We start from the raw sequence: 12,752 nt of genomic DNA on the forward strand, positions 1-12,752 counted from the left end.
TGGCCTCCGCAGCTCTTCAGCCCGGTGCCCGGCCCCAGGGACCCAAGCGGCTGCCACCGCGGCTCTTGGTCCCCCTCCTCCGGAGCACGGGTCCCCTGGCAGGGGGGTGCAGAATGACCCCAGAGCAGGCTCTGCCCGAAGGTGCAGCCGCGAACAGGCCACTGAGACGCTTGAGGCTGCAGTCCAGCCTTCGGAGGACAGGGCTCGGCACACAGCCCAGCTCCAACCTCTAGGTGTGGCTGCTGGACAGTGTATACAGAGCCATCAAGACAGCAAACAGAAAGCAAATGGTGCCTCCCGTGGAGTGGATTTTCGGCACAGAAACCACAGCCCCGACAACAATCCCAATCCACAAACTCTCCCTGTATAGGAGCCGTGGGCGCTTTGCTCCTATCTGCTTCCTCTTTCGCTTCACTCTGGGTGGAGAAGCTGAATCTACACTTAACCTTAAGGCCAAAACTGAACCTAGGCCTAAACATAAACACAAACCTAGACATATTCCTAGCACTAATTAAGCCCTATACCTAACCAAACCCTAAGCCTAGCCATAAGACTAACTCTCACTTTTGTCCTAGCCCTATCCCAAGTTCTAACCCTATTTTTATCATAACCCTAATCCTAGCTATAAAACTAGCACTAATGCTAGCCATATCCTTAGCCCTAGACCTAACCCAGATCTAATCCTAACTCTAAATCTAACTCTAAACCTAAGACTAAACCTAACCCTAACACTAGTCCTAAACTTGATGCTAATCTTAAAACTAGCCCTAACCAGAGCCCTACCCCTAAAAAAACCGAGACATAGCCCTAACTTTAAAGCTTAACCAAAACTAAAACCTAACCTTACACCTATCCCCAACCCTAGCCCTAATTTGAGTCCAAACCCTAATCCTAACCCTAAAACTAACCCTGAACTTAATATTGACCCTAATACTATCCCTAGCTCTTAACAACACCCTAACATTAAACCTAAGTGCAAAACTAGACCTACTCTCATAACTAGCTTAAATGTTAACTCTACTGCAAACATTGGCTGTAACCATAATCCTAGCCCTAACTCTAACCAAAACCTACTCTAATCAGAAACCTAACCCTAGGTTTAACCCTAAACCTAATCTTAACACTAGCCCTAACCCTACCCTAAATGTAGCCCTAAACCTAGGTCTAACCCTATCCCTTACCCTAAGCCAACCCTAAACCTAATGCTAACCCTAGGCGTAACCCTAATCCTATTACTAGTCCTAACCATAGCCCTCATTCTAGCTCAAACCATTACTCAAATCTGATACTTCTTCTGACCCTAATGGTAATCGTATGACTCAACCTGATCCTACCATAAACTGAACCATAACACTAGCACTAGCAATAAACCTATACCTAAACCTAACCCTAACACTAGCCCTAGGTCTAAACCTAATCCTAAATCTAGCCATATTTCTATCCCTAGACCTAAAAAAAAATAAAAAATAAAAAATCCTAGCCTTCGCCCTAAGGATAAACCTTAACCTAAGACAAATATTAACTCTATCCCTAGACCTAACTCTAGTGATAATTCTGGGTTTAACCTTAACCCTAACTATAACCTGAACACTGACACTGACCCTAACACTAACCCTAACAATAACCCTAATGCTAAACATCACCCTAACCCTACTACTAACCTGAAAACTTACCGTAACCTTAACCCCAACCGTAACATAAATCCTAACCCTAACTCTAAAACTTACTCTAACCCTAAACCAACCACAACTCTATCACTAACCCTAACCCAAAACCTAAACCTAAACCTTAACCTAATACTAACCCTATCCCTAACCCTAACAATAAACCTAGACATATACCTAAATCTAACATTATTTGTAACCCTATCTCTAACCATACCCCTAACATTAACCCTAAACCTAAGCCTAACCCTAACAATAAACCTAACCGTAACACAAAAGCTAACACTAATTTCAAAACTAACCATAAACCTAACCCTATTTTTTATTGTAATCCTAACCCTAACACTAACGCTAAATCTAACACAAACCCTAACACTAACCCTAACCTTAACCCAAACCCTAACACTAACACTAACACTAATCATAACACTAAACCTAACCGTAACTTTTACCCAAACCCTAGACCTTACCCTAACCCGAACACTAACTCTAACCCTAAACCCAAACATAACAATAACCCTAACCAAAACCTAACCTTAACAATAACCCTAATCCTAACAATAACGTAAAACTAACACTAACCTTAACCCTAACCATAACGCTAACCCTAACACTAACTCTTAACATAACCCTAATGCTAACCCTATCCCTAACCCTAACCCTAACCATAACACTAACTCTTACACTAACCCTAACACTAAATCTCAACATATCCCTAATTAAACTATTGCTAACCCTAACCCTATCCCTAACACTAACACTAATTCTAAACCTAACTCTAACCCTAACGATAACATTAATCCTAAACCTACCCCTAACCCTAACCTTTACCCTAACACAAACTCTAACCCTAACCCTAACACTAATCCTAACCCAACCCTAACAGTAACCCTAAAACTAACCCTATCACTAGCCCTAGTGCAAACCCAAACACTAACACTAACCCTAACCCTAATCCTACATGTAACCCTATTCTAAAACTAACCTTAACTTTAACACGAACCCTAAACCTAACCCTAAATCTAACCCTAACCCTAACCCTAACTAACCCTAACCCTAATGTTACAGCTGTTGACTGGTGACGAGTCCTTGCTTCCCCAATGTTCAAGAATAACACCAGAGAAGCATGCCAAGGCAAAGTCAGAGTGGAAAGTAGAGGCTTTATTAATGGACAGCAGAAAAGACTTCTCCCAGAGGTAGAAGGGGAACCAAGAGATGGAATCCATAAAAGTGCAGTTGTTTTTACTTTTTATAATTCTTTCAGTGATGGAATGTAGGTGGGAAGGCCAGAAGGGTGGGGCACTGGTGGGCCAAAGAAGTAATCTTCATTAACATTTCTTTGGGATGGTTAGTGTTATGGTTAGGATAAGGGTTAGAGTGAGGCTTAGGGTTAGTTTTAGGGTTACTTTTAGGTTGGGGTTAGAGTTAGGGTAAGGGTTAGGATTAGTGTTAGGGTTATGGTTAAGGTTTGTGTTATGGTAAGGGTTAGAGTGAGGGTTAGGTGTAGGGTTAGGTTCAGTGTTAGTGTTAGTGTTATTTTTAGGTTTAGGGTTAGAATTATGTTTAAGATTAGTGTTACGGTTAGCGTTAGGTTTATGGTTAAGTTTAGTGTCAGGGTTAGGGTTATGTTTATATTGAAGGTTAGTTTTTGTTAGGGTTAGGGTTCTGGTTATGGTTAGGGTTAGTTTTAGAATTGGGGATAGGGTTTGGTTTAGGGTTATTGTTAAGTTTACTTTTAGGGTAAAATTATATTTTGTGTTAGGGTAAGGGTTAGGTTTAGGTTTTGTGTTAGGGTTAGATTTAAAATTAGGGTTTTGGTTATGATTAGAAAGAGGGTTAGAGTGAGGCACAGGGTTAGGTTTAGGGTTAGTTTTAGGATTATGGGTAGTTTAGGTATAGTTTTAGGGTAAGGTTTAGGGATAGTGTTACTGTTAGGGTTAAAATAACAGGGATAGGGTTAATGTTAGGTTTAGGGTTAGGCTTAATGTTAGGGTTACTGATGGGGTTACTCTTTGGGTTATGGTTAGTGTTAGCATTAGGGTTAAGTTTAGTGTTAGGATTTATTTTAGGTTTAGGGTTAGGTTTAGGGTTATGTAAGGCTTAGGGTTAGGTTTAGGGTTCAGTTAGGGTTAGGGTTAGGATTAGTTATAGGGTTAGGGTAGTGGTTAGGGTTATTGTTAGGGTTAGGGTTAGTTTTATGCTTAGTGTTAGGGTTAGAGTTAGGGTTAGGGTTAGGTAAGTGTTAGGACGAGATATTGGTTAGGATTAGTGTAAGGATTATTGTTAGGGATAGGATTAGGTTTAGTGTTAGGTTTAGGGTTAGTGTTAGGTTTACGGTTAAGGTTAGGTTTAGGGTTTGGGTTAAATTATGGTTAGGGTTAAAATTATGGTTTGTGTTAGGGTAAGGGTTACGGTTTGTGTTACTTTCAGGTTTAGGTTTAGGGTTAGGATAAGGGTTAGTGTTAGAGATAAGTTTAGCATTATGGTTATTTAGTGTTAGGTTTAGGGTTTAGGGTCGTGTTAGTGTTAGGGTTAGTGTTATGGTTAGGCTTATGGATAGGGTTAGTGTTATGGTTAGAGTTAGGGTTAAGGTTAGGTTTAGTGTTTGGGTTAAGGTTAGAGTTAGTTTTAGGGTTAGGGTTAGGGTTAGGGTTATTTTCAGGTTTCAAATTAGGATTAGGGTGAGTCTTAGGTTTAGTGTCAGGGTTAGTTTTAGCTTTAGGGGTTAGGTTTAGGGTTGAGGTTAGGGTTAGGGTTAGGTTAAGCTTAGTATTTGGTTTAGGTTTTGTGTTAGGGCTAGGGTTAGTGTTAGTCTTACAGTGAGGTTTATTGTTAGAGTTAGGTTTAGGTTAGGGGTATGGTTAGGGTTCGTGCTTGGGTTAGGATTAGGGTTAGTGTTAAGTTTAGGATGAGGGCTAGAGTTAAGGTTAGGTTTAGTGTTGGTGTTAGGTTAGCGTTAGGGTTATGGTTAGGGTTAGTGTTAGTGTTAGGTTAGGTTTAGGTATAGAGTTATGTTTATGGTTAGGGTTAGAGTTAGTGTTAGTGACAGGGTTACATCTAGGATAAGGGTTAGGTTTAGGGCTAGGTTTAGGATTAGGCTTGGATTAGTGTTAGAGTTAGGGTTAGGGTTAAGGTTAGCGTTAGGGTTAGGGTTTGGTTTAAGGTTAGTATTAGTGTTTGGGTTAAGTTTAGGTTTAGGGTTAGTGTTAGGATAAGGGATAGTTTTATGGTTAGTATTGTGGTTAGATTTATGGTTAGGGTTAGTGTTAAAATTAGGGTTAGGGTTAGGGTATGGTGAGTGTTAGGGTTGCAGTTAGGGTTTGGGTTAGTGTTAGGAATAACTTTTGGGTTAGTGTTAGTGTTACATTATGGTTAATTTTAGGATTTAGTTAGGGTTAGAGTTACGGTAAGGTTTAGGCTTAGGGTTAGGGTTGGAGATAGGGTTGCGGTTATTGTTAGGGTTAGGGTTAGGTTTAATGTTAGGGTTCAATTTAGGGTTAGGGTATGGGTTAAGGCTAGGGTTAGCATTATGGTTTTTGTTAGGGTTAGGGTTAGGTTTAGTGTTAGGATAAGTGTTAGGATTAGGATTAGGGTTAGGGTTAGATTCATGTTAGGGTTAGGTTTTCAGTGATGGTGAGATTTTGGGTAAATTTTATGATAAGGGTTAGGGTTACTATTAGAGTTTGTGTTAGGGTTAATGTTAGGTTTAGGGTTAGAGTTAGGGTTAGGTTTGGGTTTAGGATTAGTTTTAGGTTAGTGTTATGTTAGGGTTAAGGTTACGGTTAGGATTAGTGTTTGGGTAATGGTTAGAGTTAGGTTTAGGTTTAGTGTTAGGATTACGGTTAGTGTTAGTGTTAGGTTTAGGGTTAGAGTTAGGGTGAGGTTTAGGTTTACTGTTAGAGTTAGGGTTAGATTTAGGTTTAGGTTTAGAGTTGTTGCTAGGGTTAGGGTAAAGTTTATGTTAAAGTTAGGATTTGGTTTAGGTTTTGTTTTAGTGTTAGGGTTAGAATTAGTGTTATGGTGAAGGTTAGTGTTAGGGTTAGGTTCGGGTTAGGGTTAGGCTTAGGGTTCGTGTTAAGTTGAATATTAGTGTTAGTGTTAGCTTTAGGTTTAGGGTGAGTTTAGAGTTAGGGTTATGGTTAGTTTTAGTGTTAGGTTAGTGTTATGATTATGGTTATGGTTAGTGTTAGAGTAAAGGTTAGGGTTAGGATTTGGTTTAGTGTTAGGGTTAGTGCTATGTTTAGGGTTAGGTTAGGGCTAGGGTTAGGGTTCATGTTGGGGTAATGGATAAGGTGAAAGTTAGATTTCCGTTTAGATTTATGTTTAGGGTCAGTGTTAGGGTTCGGGTTAGGGTAAGGTTTAGCATTATAGTTTGGGTTAGGGTTATAGTTAGGTTTAGGGATAGAGTTAGGGTTATGTTAGTGTTAATGTTAGGTTTAGGGTTAGAATTAGGGTGAGGGTTAGAGATAGGGTTTGGGTTAGGATAAGCTTTGGTTATTGTTAGGGTTAGGGGTAGGCTTAGGGTTTTGTTAATGTAAGGGTTAGGTTTAGTGTTAGGGTTACATTTAGGATTAGGTTTAGGTTTAGGATTTGGTTTAAGGTTAGTCTTAGGTTTAGGTTTAGCTTTATGGTTGGTGTTAGGTTTAGGATTAGGGTTAAAGTGAGGTTTAGGCTTAAGGTTAGGTTTGTTTTCAGGTTATGATTAGAATTAGGTTTAGTGTTAGGTTTTGTGTTAAGGTTAATTTTAGGTTCAAGTTAGGTCTAGGGTTAGTGTTCATGATAGGGTAGGGTAGGGATAAGGCTTAGTGTTAATATTTGGGTTAGGGTTAGTGTTAGGATTTGTGTTAGGCTTAGGTTTAGGTTAGGGTTAGGGTTAGGGTTATGGTTTGAATTAATTTTTGTTTTAGGTTTATCATTATGTTAGTTTTCCATTGGATTAGGTTTAAGGATAGTGTTAGGGTTATGGTTAGGGTTAGGGTGAGGTTTAGTGTTAGGTGTTTGGTAAAGTTTAGGGTTAGTTTTAGGGTTAGAGTTAGCGATATTTTTAGGGTTAGTGTTTTGGTTAGTGTTTGTTTTGTCTTAGGTTTAGGATTAGGTCTAGGGTTAGGGATATGTTAGGGATAGAGTTAGGCTTAGGTTTAAAAGTAGTGTTTGGGTTAGGGTTAGAGTTAGGTTTATGGTTAGTTTTAGGGTTAGTGTTAGATTAGGGATATATTTAGGATGAGATTTAGGGTTAGTTTTAGCATTAGAATTAAGGTTATTGCTAGAGTTAGGATTATGGTTAGGATTAGGTTCAGTGTTAGGGTTAAAGTAAGGGTTGGGGTTACGGTTAGTGTTTGTGTTAGGGTTATGTTTACGGTTCGTGCCAGGGTTAGGGTTATGGTAAGGTTTAGGGTTAGGTTTGGGGTATAGGTTAGTTTAGGGTTAGGGTTAGGTTTAGGGTTAGAATTAGGTTTAGGGTTAGGGTTTGTGTTAGGGTTAGTGTTAGGGTAAAGTTTAGGATTAGAGTTAGGTTTAGTTTTAGGGTTAGGGTTAGGTGTAGGGTTAAGTTTAAGATTAGTGTTATGGTTAGTGTTACGTTTAGGTTTAGGGTTAGTGTTAGTGTTAGGTTTAGGTTTTGTGTTTGGGTTAGTGTTAGGGTAGTGTTAGGTTTGGTGTAAGGGTTAATGTTAGTATTAGTGTTATTGTTAGGGTTAGGGTTAGTTGTAGGGTAAGGGTTTGGGTTATGTTTATGGCTAGTTTTACAGTTAGATGTAGGTTTAAGGTTAGTGTTATGGTTCAGGTTATCATTTTTGTTAGGGTTAGGGTTTGTGTTAGGTATAGAGTTAGTTTTAGTATTAGGTTTAGGGTTAGGTTTCAGTTTTTTGTTAGGGTTAGGGTAAGGGTTAGGGTTAGGTTTAGGGTTAATGTTAGGGTTTGCATTTGTTAAGGTTAGTGTTAGGGTAAGTGTTAGGGTTAAGGTTAGAGTTAGCGTTATTTTTATGTTTAGGTTTAGGGTTAAGTTTAGGTTTGGGGTTAGTGTTATTGTTAGGGTTTGTGTTGGTGTTAGCTGTAGTTTTAGGGTTAGGTTTATAATTAGGATTAGTGTTAGGGTTAGGGTTCATGTTATAGTTAGTGTTAGTGTTAGGGTTAGGGTTTGGGTTAGTATTAGGGTTAGGGTTAGGGTTAGGTTTAGGAATAATGTTAGGGTTATGTGCCGGTTAAGTGTTAGTGTTAGTGTTAGAGTTATGGTTAGGTTTAGGGTTCAGGTTATGGTTAGTGTTAGGGTCAGAGTTAGATTTATAGTTAGTATTAGTGATAGGCTTAGGATTATGATAAGGGTTAAGATTAGGATTAGGTTAGCTTTATGTTTGGGGTTAGGATTAGGTTTAGGTTTATTGTTAGGGTAAGTGTTAGCTTTTGTTTTAGGTTTAGGTTTAGTTTTAGGGTAAGAGTTATGCAGCAGTCTGGCTGGGCACAATTCACAAGCCACTTATCAAGCAGAAATGAACTTTATTTTTAGAACACACATGCTGCACCACAGGAGATCTTCAGGAATTCCCTCACAACCCAACTGCCACCACCGGCTTACCATGAGCCTCTCAAACTCCCCCCCCCACACACTCCTCCTGCTCTTGAGGCCAATTGGCTGGGTCGCGTTGGTGGAACCAAAAGACTCCCCCAATGAGCTGCTCCGTGGTCTGAAAAGGTGTGGAAACAGCCCAATGAGCTTCATTGCAGAGGATCCAAACAGCTGGCAGAGAGAAGTTTGCTGGGGCCACTGTGAGCCAATGAGCTGCAAATTTGCTGGGGCCCCTTTGGCTGTGGCTCTCAACATCTGTCCCTCTCTGTTTAAACAATAAGTAGGTGGCTTAGTGACTGTGACTGCCTTAGGTTGTCCAATACTACATATGGTTCTTACCCATCATTGGATGAGCTGACATCAAGGCGTCAGCCTCCTGTCTTGGGTTGGTACCATTGCAATTGGATCTTACCCGTCATTGACTACTGGTCCAGCATACAGCCACACCTGTGGATAGGCATTTGTACCAGCAGGGGGGGGTGTGAGGTTCTTTGCCTCACCTCTGTTGGCCCCCAAAGTTTAGCTGAACGACCATCAAAAGCAGAAGGGAGGTGGATACACCAAGCCAATTGAAGGTTCCTTTTGGAAAAATTGTACCACTGATGACATCATCAGCAAAAATACCCCAACACTACCACAAGTCACTGTACCAACAGATAGTTCACAATGCATGCAAGTGATACATAGTCCAGGCACGTTCTACAAGCAGTTCAGTGATAGCTATTGCAGAAGCTGTAGATTGGTTTTATCTTTGTCTTCACTGGCACTGGGATGAAGATAGGAATTCTGGCAATAATGGCTAAAGAAATAGTTATGTAACATTCCATCAGGCACTAAAAGAAAACAATTATCTGAACAATTTACATTATCCTGAACAGAATTATTAAATATAATGAAAAGGAAAGGTGAAAGTAAACAAACAGATCTGTTAACCTCCTTTTTTGTTTACATATTAAAACAATCCTCAACAGCTGTCTACCCAATTTAAATTACCATTTAAATCATGTGAATATAAAAAAAAATTGGATCCATTTTTACATGAGTGCTCGTCATATATGATATATGGATATATGCACATACAAACATACAACACAAAACACAAGTGTGCACACATAATATAATACATACACACATAACATAATAGTAAAGGCCTTATAACTTTTGCAGGCGAAATCTTCATTGCAATGCTTAAAAACTCTATAGTCAATAAATAGAACGGATCAGCAAAACATTAACCTAGGTCTGTATGAGCTAAAAAACCAAAATAAAACTTCATAATGTGGGAAAGTGCAATAATAAAACAGATAATGAAAAAAGCATCATGGTTCTGTCGCAGATGTAAGGATAGCCAAACTGGAGTTCTGGATATCAGCTGTTATGGATTTGAGCCAAATCATCTTCTTTGTGGTCTGTAGAAATCGCTTTAGTTAATCTCTCTGCAATACAAACCGGCTGCTGTTCTCCCTGTGGAAACACAAAAACAGACCCCTGACTCCAGACAATCACTGGGTCAGGACCTTAGTTAATCTCTCTGGAATCCAAATCGACTGTGATTCTCCGTGTGGAAACACACAAACAGACCCCTGACTCCAGACAATTAATGGGTCAGGACATTTCCATTGTCCTGTTAGAATATCCTTCCAAAATACCTTGGGCTTATGTACATTTTTGGACACATATGCCTTCCGCAGCACTAAGCCCTGAAGAATCCAAATTTAAAAAGTTTAGAGTAAAAAGGGTTATTTTAAGTTTATCTTTGGGGGATATAAACCCCTTCCCAATTCCCTCTTTTTGCTTTAATAAGTACATTTTAATAGTTTGATGAGCTCTTTCAATTATGCCTTGTCCCTGTGGATTGCATGGGATTCCTGTTATATGAGTAATGCCAAATGATGAGCAAAATTGTTTAAAAGAGGTAGAAGTATAACAGGGGCATTATCTGTTTTTAACTGTTTTGGAACACCCACAATGACAAAATTTTGTAAGCAATGAGCTATAATATCTTTATTTTTTTCTCTGGCATGAAGGGAGCCCATCAAAAATTCGGAAGAAGTATCAACTGTAACATGCAAATATTTTAATTTTCCAAATTCTGGCAAGTGTGTGACGTCCATCTGCCAAATATGGTTAGGCATCAGTCTTCTAGGATTGACTCCAAGATTAACATGTGGAAAAATGTCACAAAATTTTGAAATGGTTTTATTATTTGTCTAGCTTGTTCCTTAGTTATTTTAAAATGCTTTTGTAAAGTATTAGCATTGACATGGAATTTTTTATGAAAATTTGTAGCTTCTTCTAGTGTATGTATGGCATGTGTATTTTTATCTGCTAAATCATTGCCCAAACTAAGGGCTCCAGGCAATCCTGTATGTGCCCTGATATGTCCTATAAAGAATGCATCTTATCTGTCCCATAGTAGACTTTTTATAGTGGAAAGCAAAGAGAAAACATTAGAGGAAGGGAAAATCCTACCAGAATCTTCAAGGAATACTATAGCATTAACTATATACTGACAATAGGAAAATAAATTAAATACAGAATCTTTAAACATCACAGAAGCTTGTAATACTGCATTAAGCTCTGCCTTTGAGCTGATTGTTTGGGTACTAAAAATGTAAAAGTTTGATCAGGTGTAACTATTGCTGCTGTACCATTATTTGACTCATCAGTGAATATATTTGGAGCATTCATGATAGGTGTTTTTCTTGTCATTTTTGGAAAAATTACAGGATGCAATGACCAAAAAGACAACAAAGGATTAGATGGCATGTGGTTATCAAATGAAAAATTAGATTTTCACATGATTATTGCACAAGTATTTCACTCATTAGCTAACTCATCAATTTGATCCATAGTGCATGGAATGATAATTTTATTGGGACAAATTCCAAACACTCCCTTTGCTGCTTTTATTCTTTTGAGTATTAATTGTCCTACAGCCTCCAGATACCTAGTAAGAATAGTGTTAAGAGAATAAGATAAATGTGTCTATAACAATGGACCTTCTTGACAAAATACTTCTGTAGGGATATTTTTATTGGTAGTACAAGAAATAATAAAGGCAAACATATATCAATTCTATCCAAATGCATATTTTCCATATATGTTTCAATGATTTTTAATGCCTTTCTTGCTTCAGGAGTTAACATTCAGGGTGAATTTGGATCTGATGGACCTTTTAGGTTATCAAATAAAGGTGCCAAGTCTCCTGTTGGTATGCCTAGATAAGGCCTTATCCAATTTTTGTCTCCTAATAACTTTTGAAAGTCGTTAAGTGATTTGAGTTGATCTACTTGTATTTGAATTTTTGGTGTACAGATCATTGTTGTGGATAATAAAACTCCTAAATAATTAATTGGAAAATTTAATTGTACTTTCTCTATTGCTATCTCTAGATGATAATTTTTAAATAAGTTTGTAAGTGTGGCATAACATTCTAACAATGTGTTTTTATCTTTGTGTGCTAACAATACATCATCCATTTAGTGAAATATTTGTAGTTCAGGAATTTGATTTCTAAGTGGCTGGATTGCTTTGTTAACATAAATTTAACACATAGTTGGGTTGTTAGCCATCCCTTCATGGAGTACTTTCCATTAATATCTCTGATCAGGACCTTCATGATTCAGTGCAGAGATAGTAAATGCAAAGCGTGGACTATCCTCAGGATGAATTGGAATTGAAAAAAAATACAATCTTTAATATCTATAACTAAAACATACCAGGTTTTTAGCAAAGCAGACAATTGGGGAATCCCCGATTGAACAGGTCTCATAATAATCATCTCATTATTAATGGCTCTTAAATCTTGCAATAATCTCCATTTACCAGATTTCTTTTTGATGACAAAAACAGGAGTATCATGGGGAGATACAGAAGGTTGTATATGTCCCTCCGTTAATTTTTGTTTGACCAGGTCATGGGCTTCTTGTATCTTTTCTTTAGTCAGGGGCCACTGAGGAACCCACACTGTCTTTCTGATTTCCAAGTAATTTTTATCATCTCAGTGACCCCTCCTAAAAATCCAATCTATGTCTGTATGTTCCTTGATCTATTTACATTGGTGCTGCTATGCCTTGTTTTTGTTCTTCCAATCTTTTTCCTTTCCTGAAACCTTGTCTAGTCATAATAGTGGACACATTTGAATTGATGATATTTGTTAATATTAGTCCTAATTGATCTAGGACATCTTATCCCTATAAAGTTATGGGAAGATGATCCAATATATATGGCTGTATAGTTCCTTCACATCCTTCAGGATCCTTCCAGTCTAATATCATTGCACTTCTATGGGGATTACTTGCCACTCCTAGGCCTCAAAACGTTTGAGTTTCTTGTGGTAATGACCAATGTTTTGCACTTGATCTTAGCCAAAAGGCCGAGAAGCGATCGTGGCCAATGTTTTGGCCATTCTTGATGAGAGATGATGCTAAGGTCTGCACCTGTATCCAGTAGCCAATTAAATTTATGTCCTTGAATATTTAGTTTTAGCGTGTTGCCAGAATCGAAATTTAAAGAAAGCATAG

This window comes from Marmota monax, unplaced genomic scaffold, assembly GCF_021218885.2.
Source record: "Marmota monax isolate L192 unplaced genomic scaffold, Marmota_monax_Labrador192_F-V1.1 WCK01_AAM20220418_F8-fsc00389, whole genome shotgun sequence".
Taxonomy (NCBI): domain Eukaryota; kingdom Metazoa; phylum Chordata; class Mammalia; order Rodentia; family Sciuridae; genus Marmota; species Marmota monax.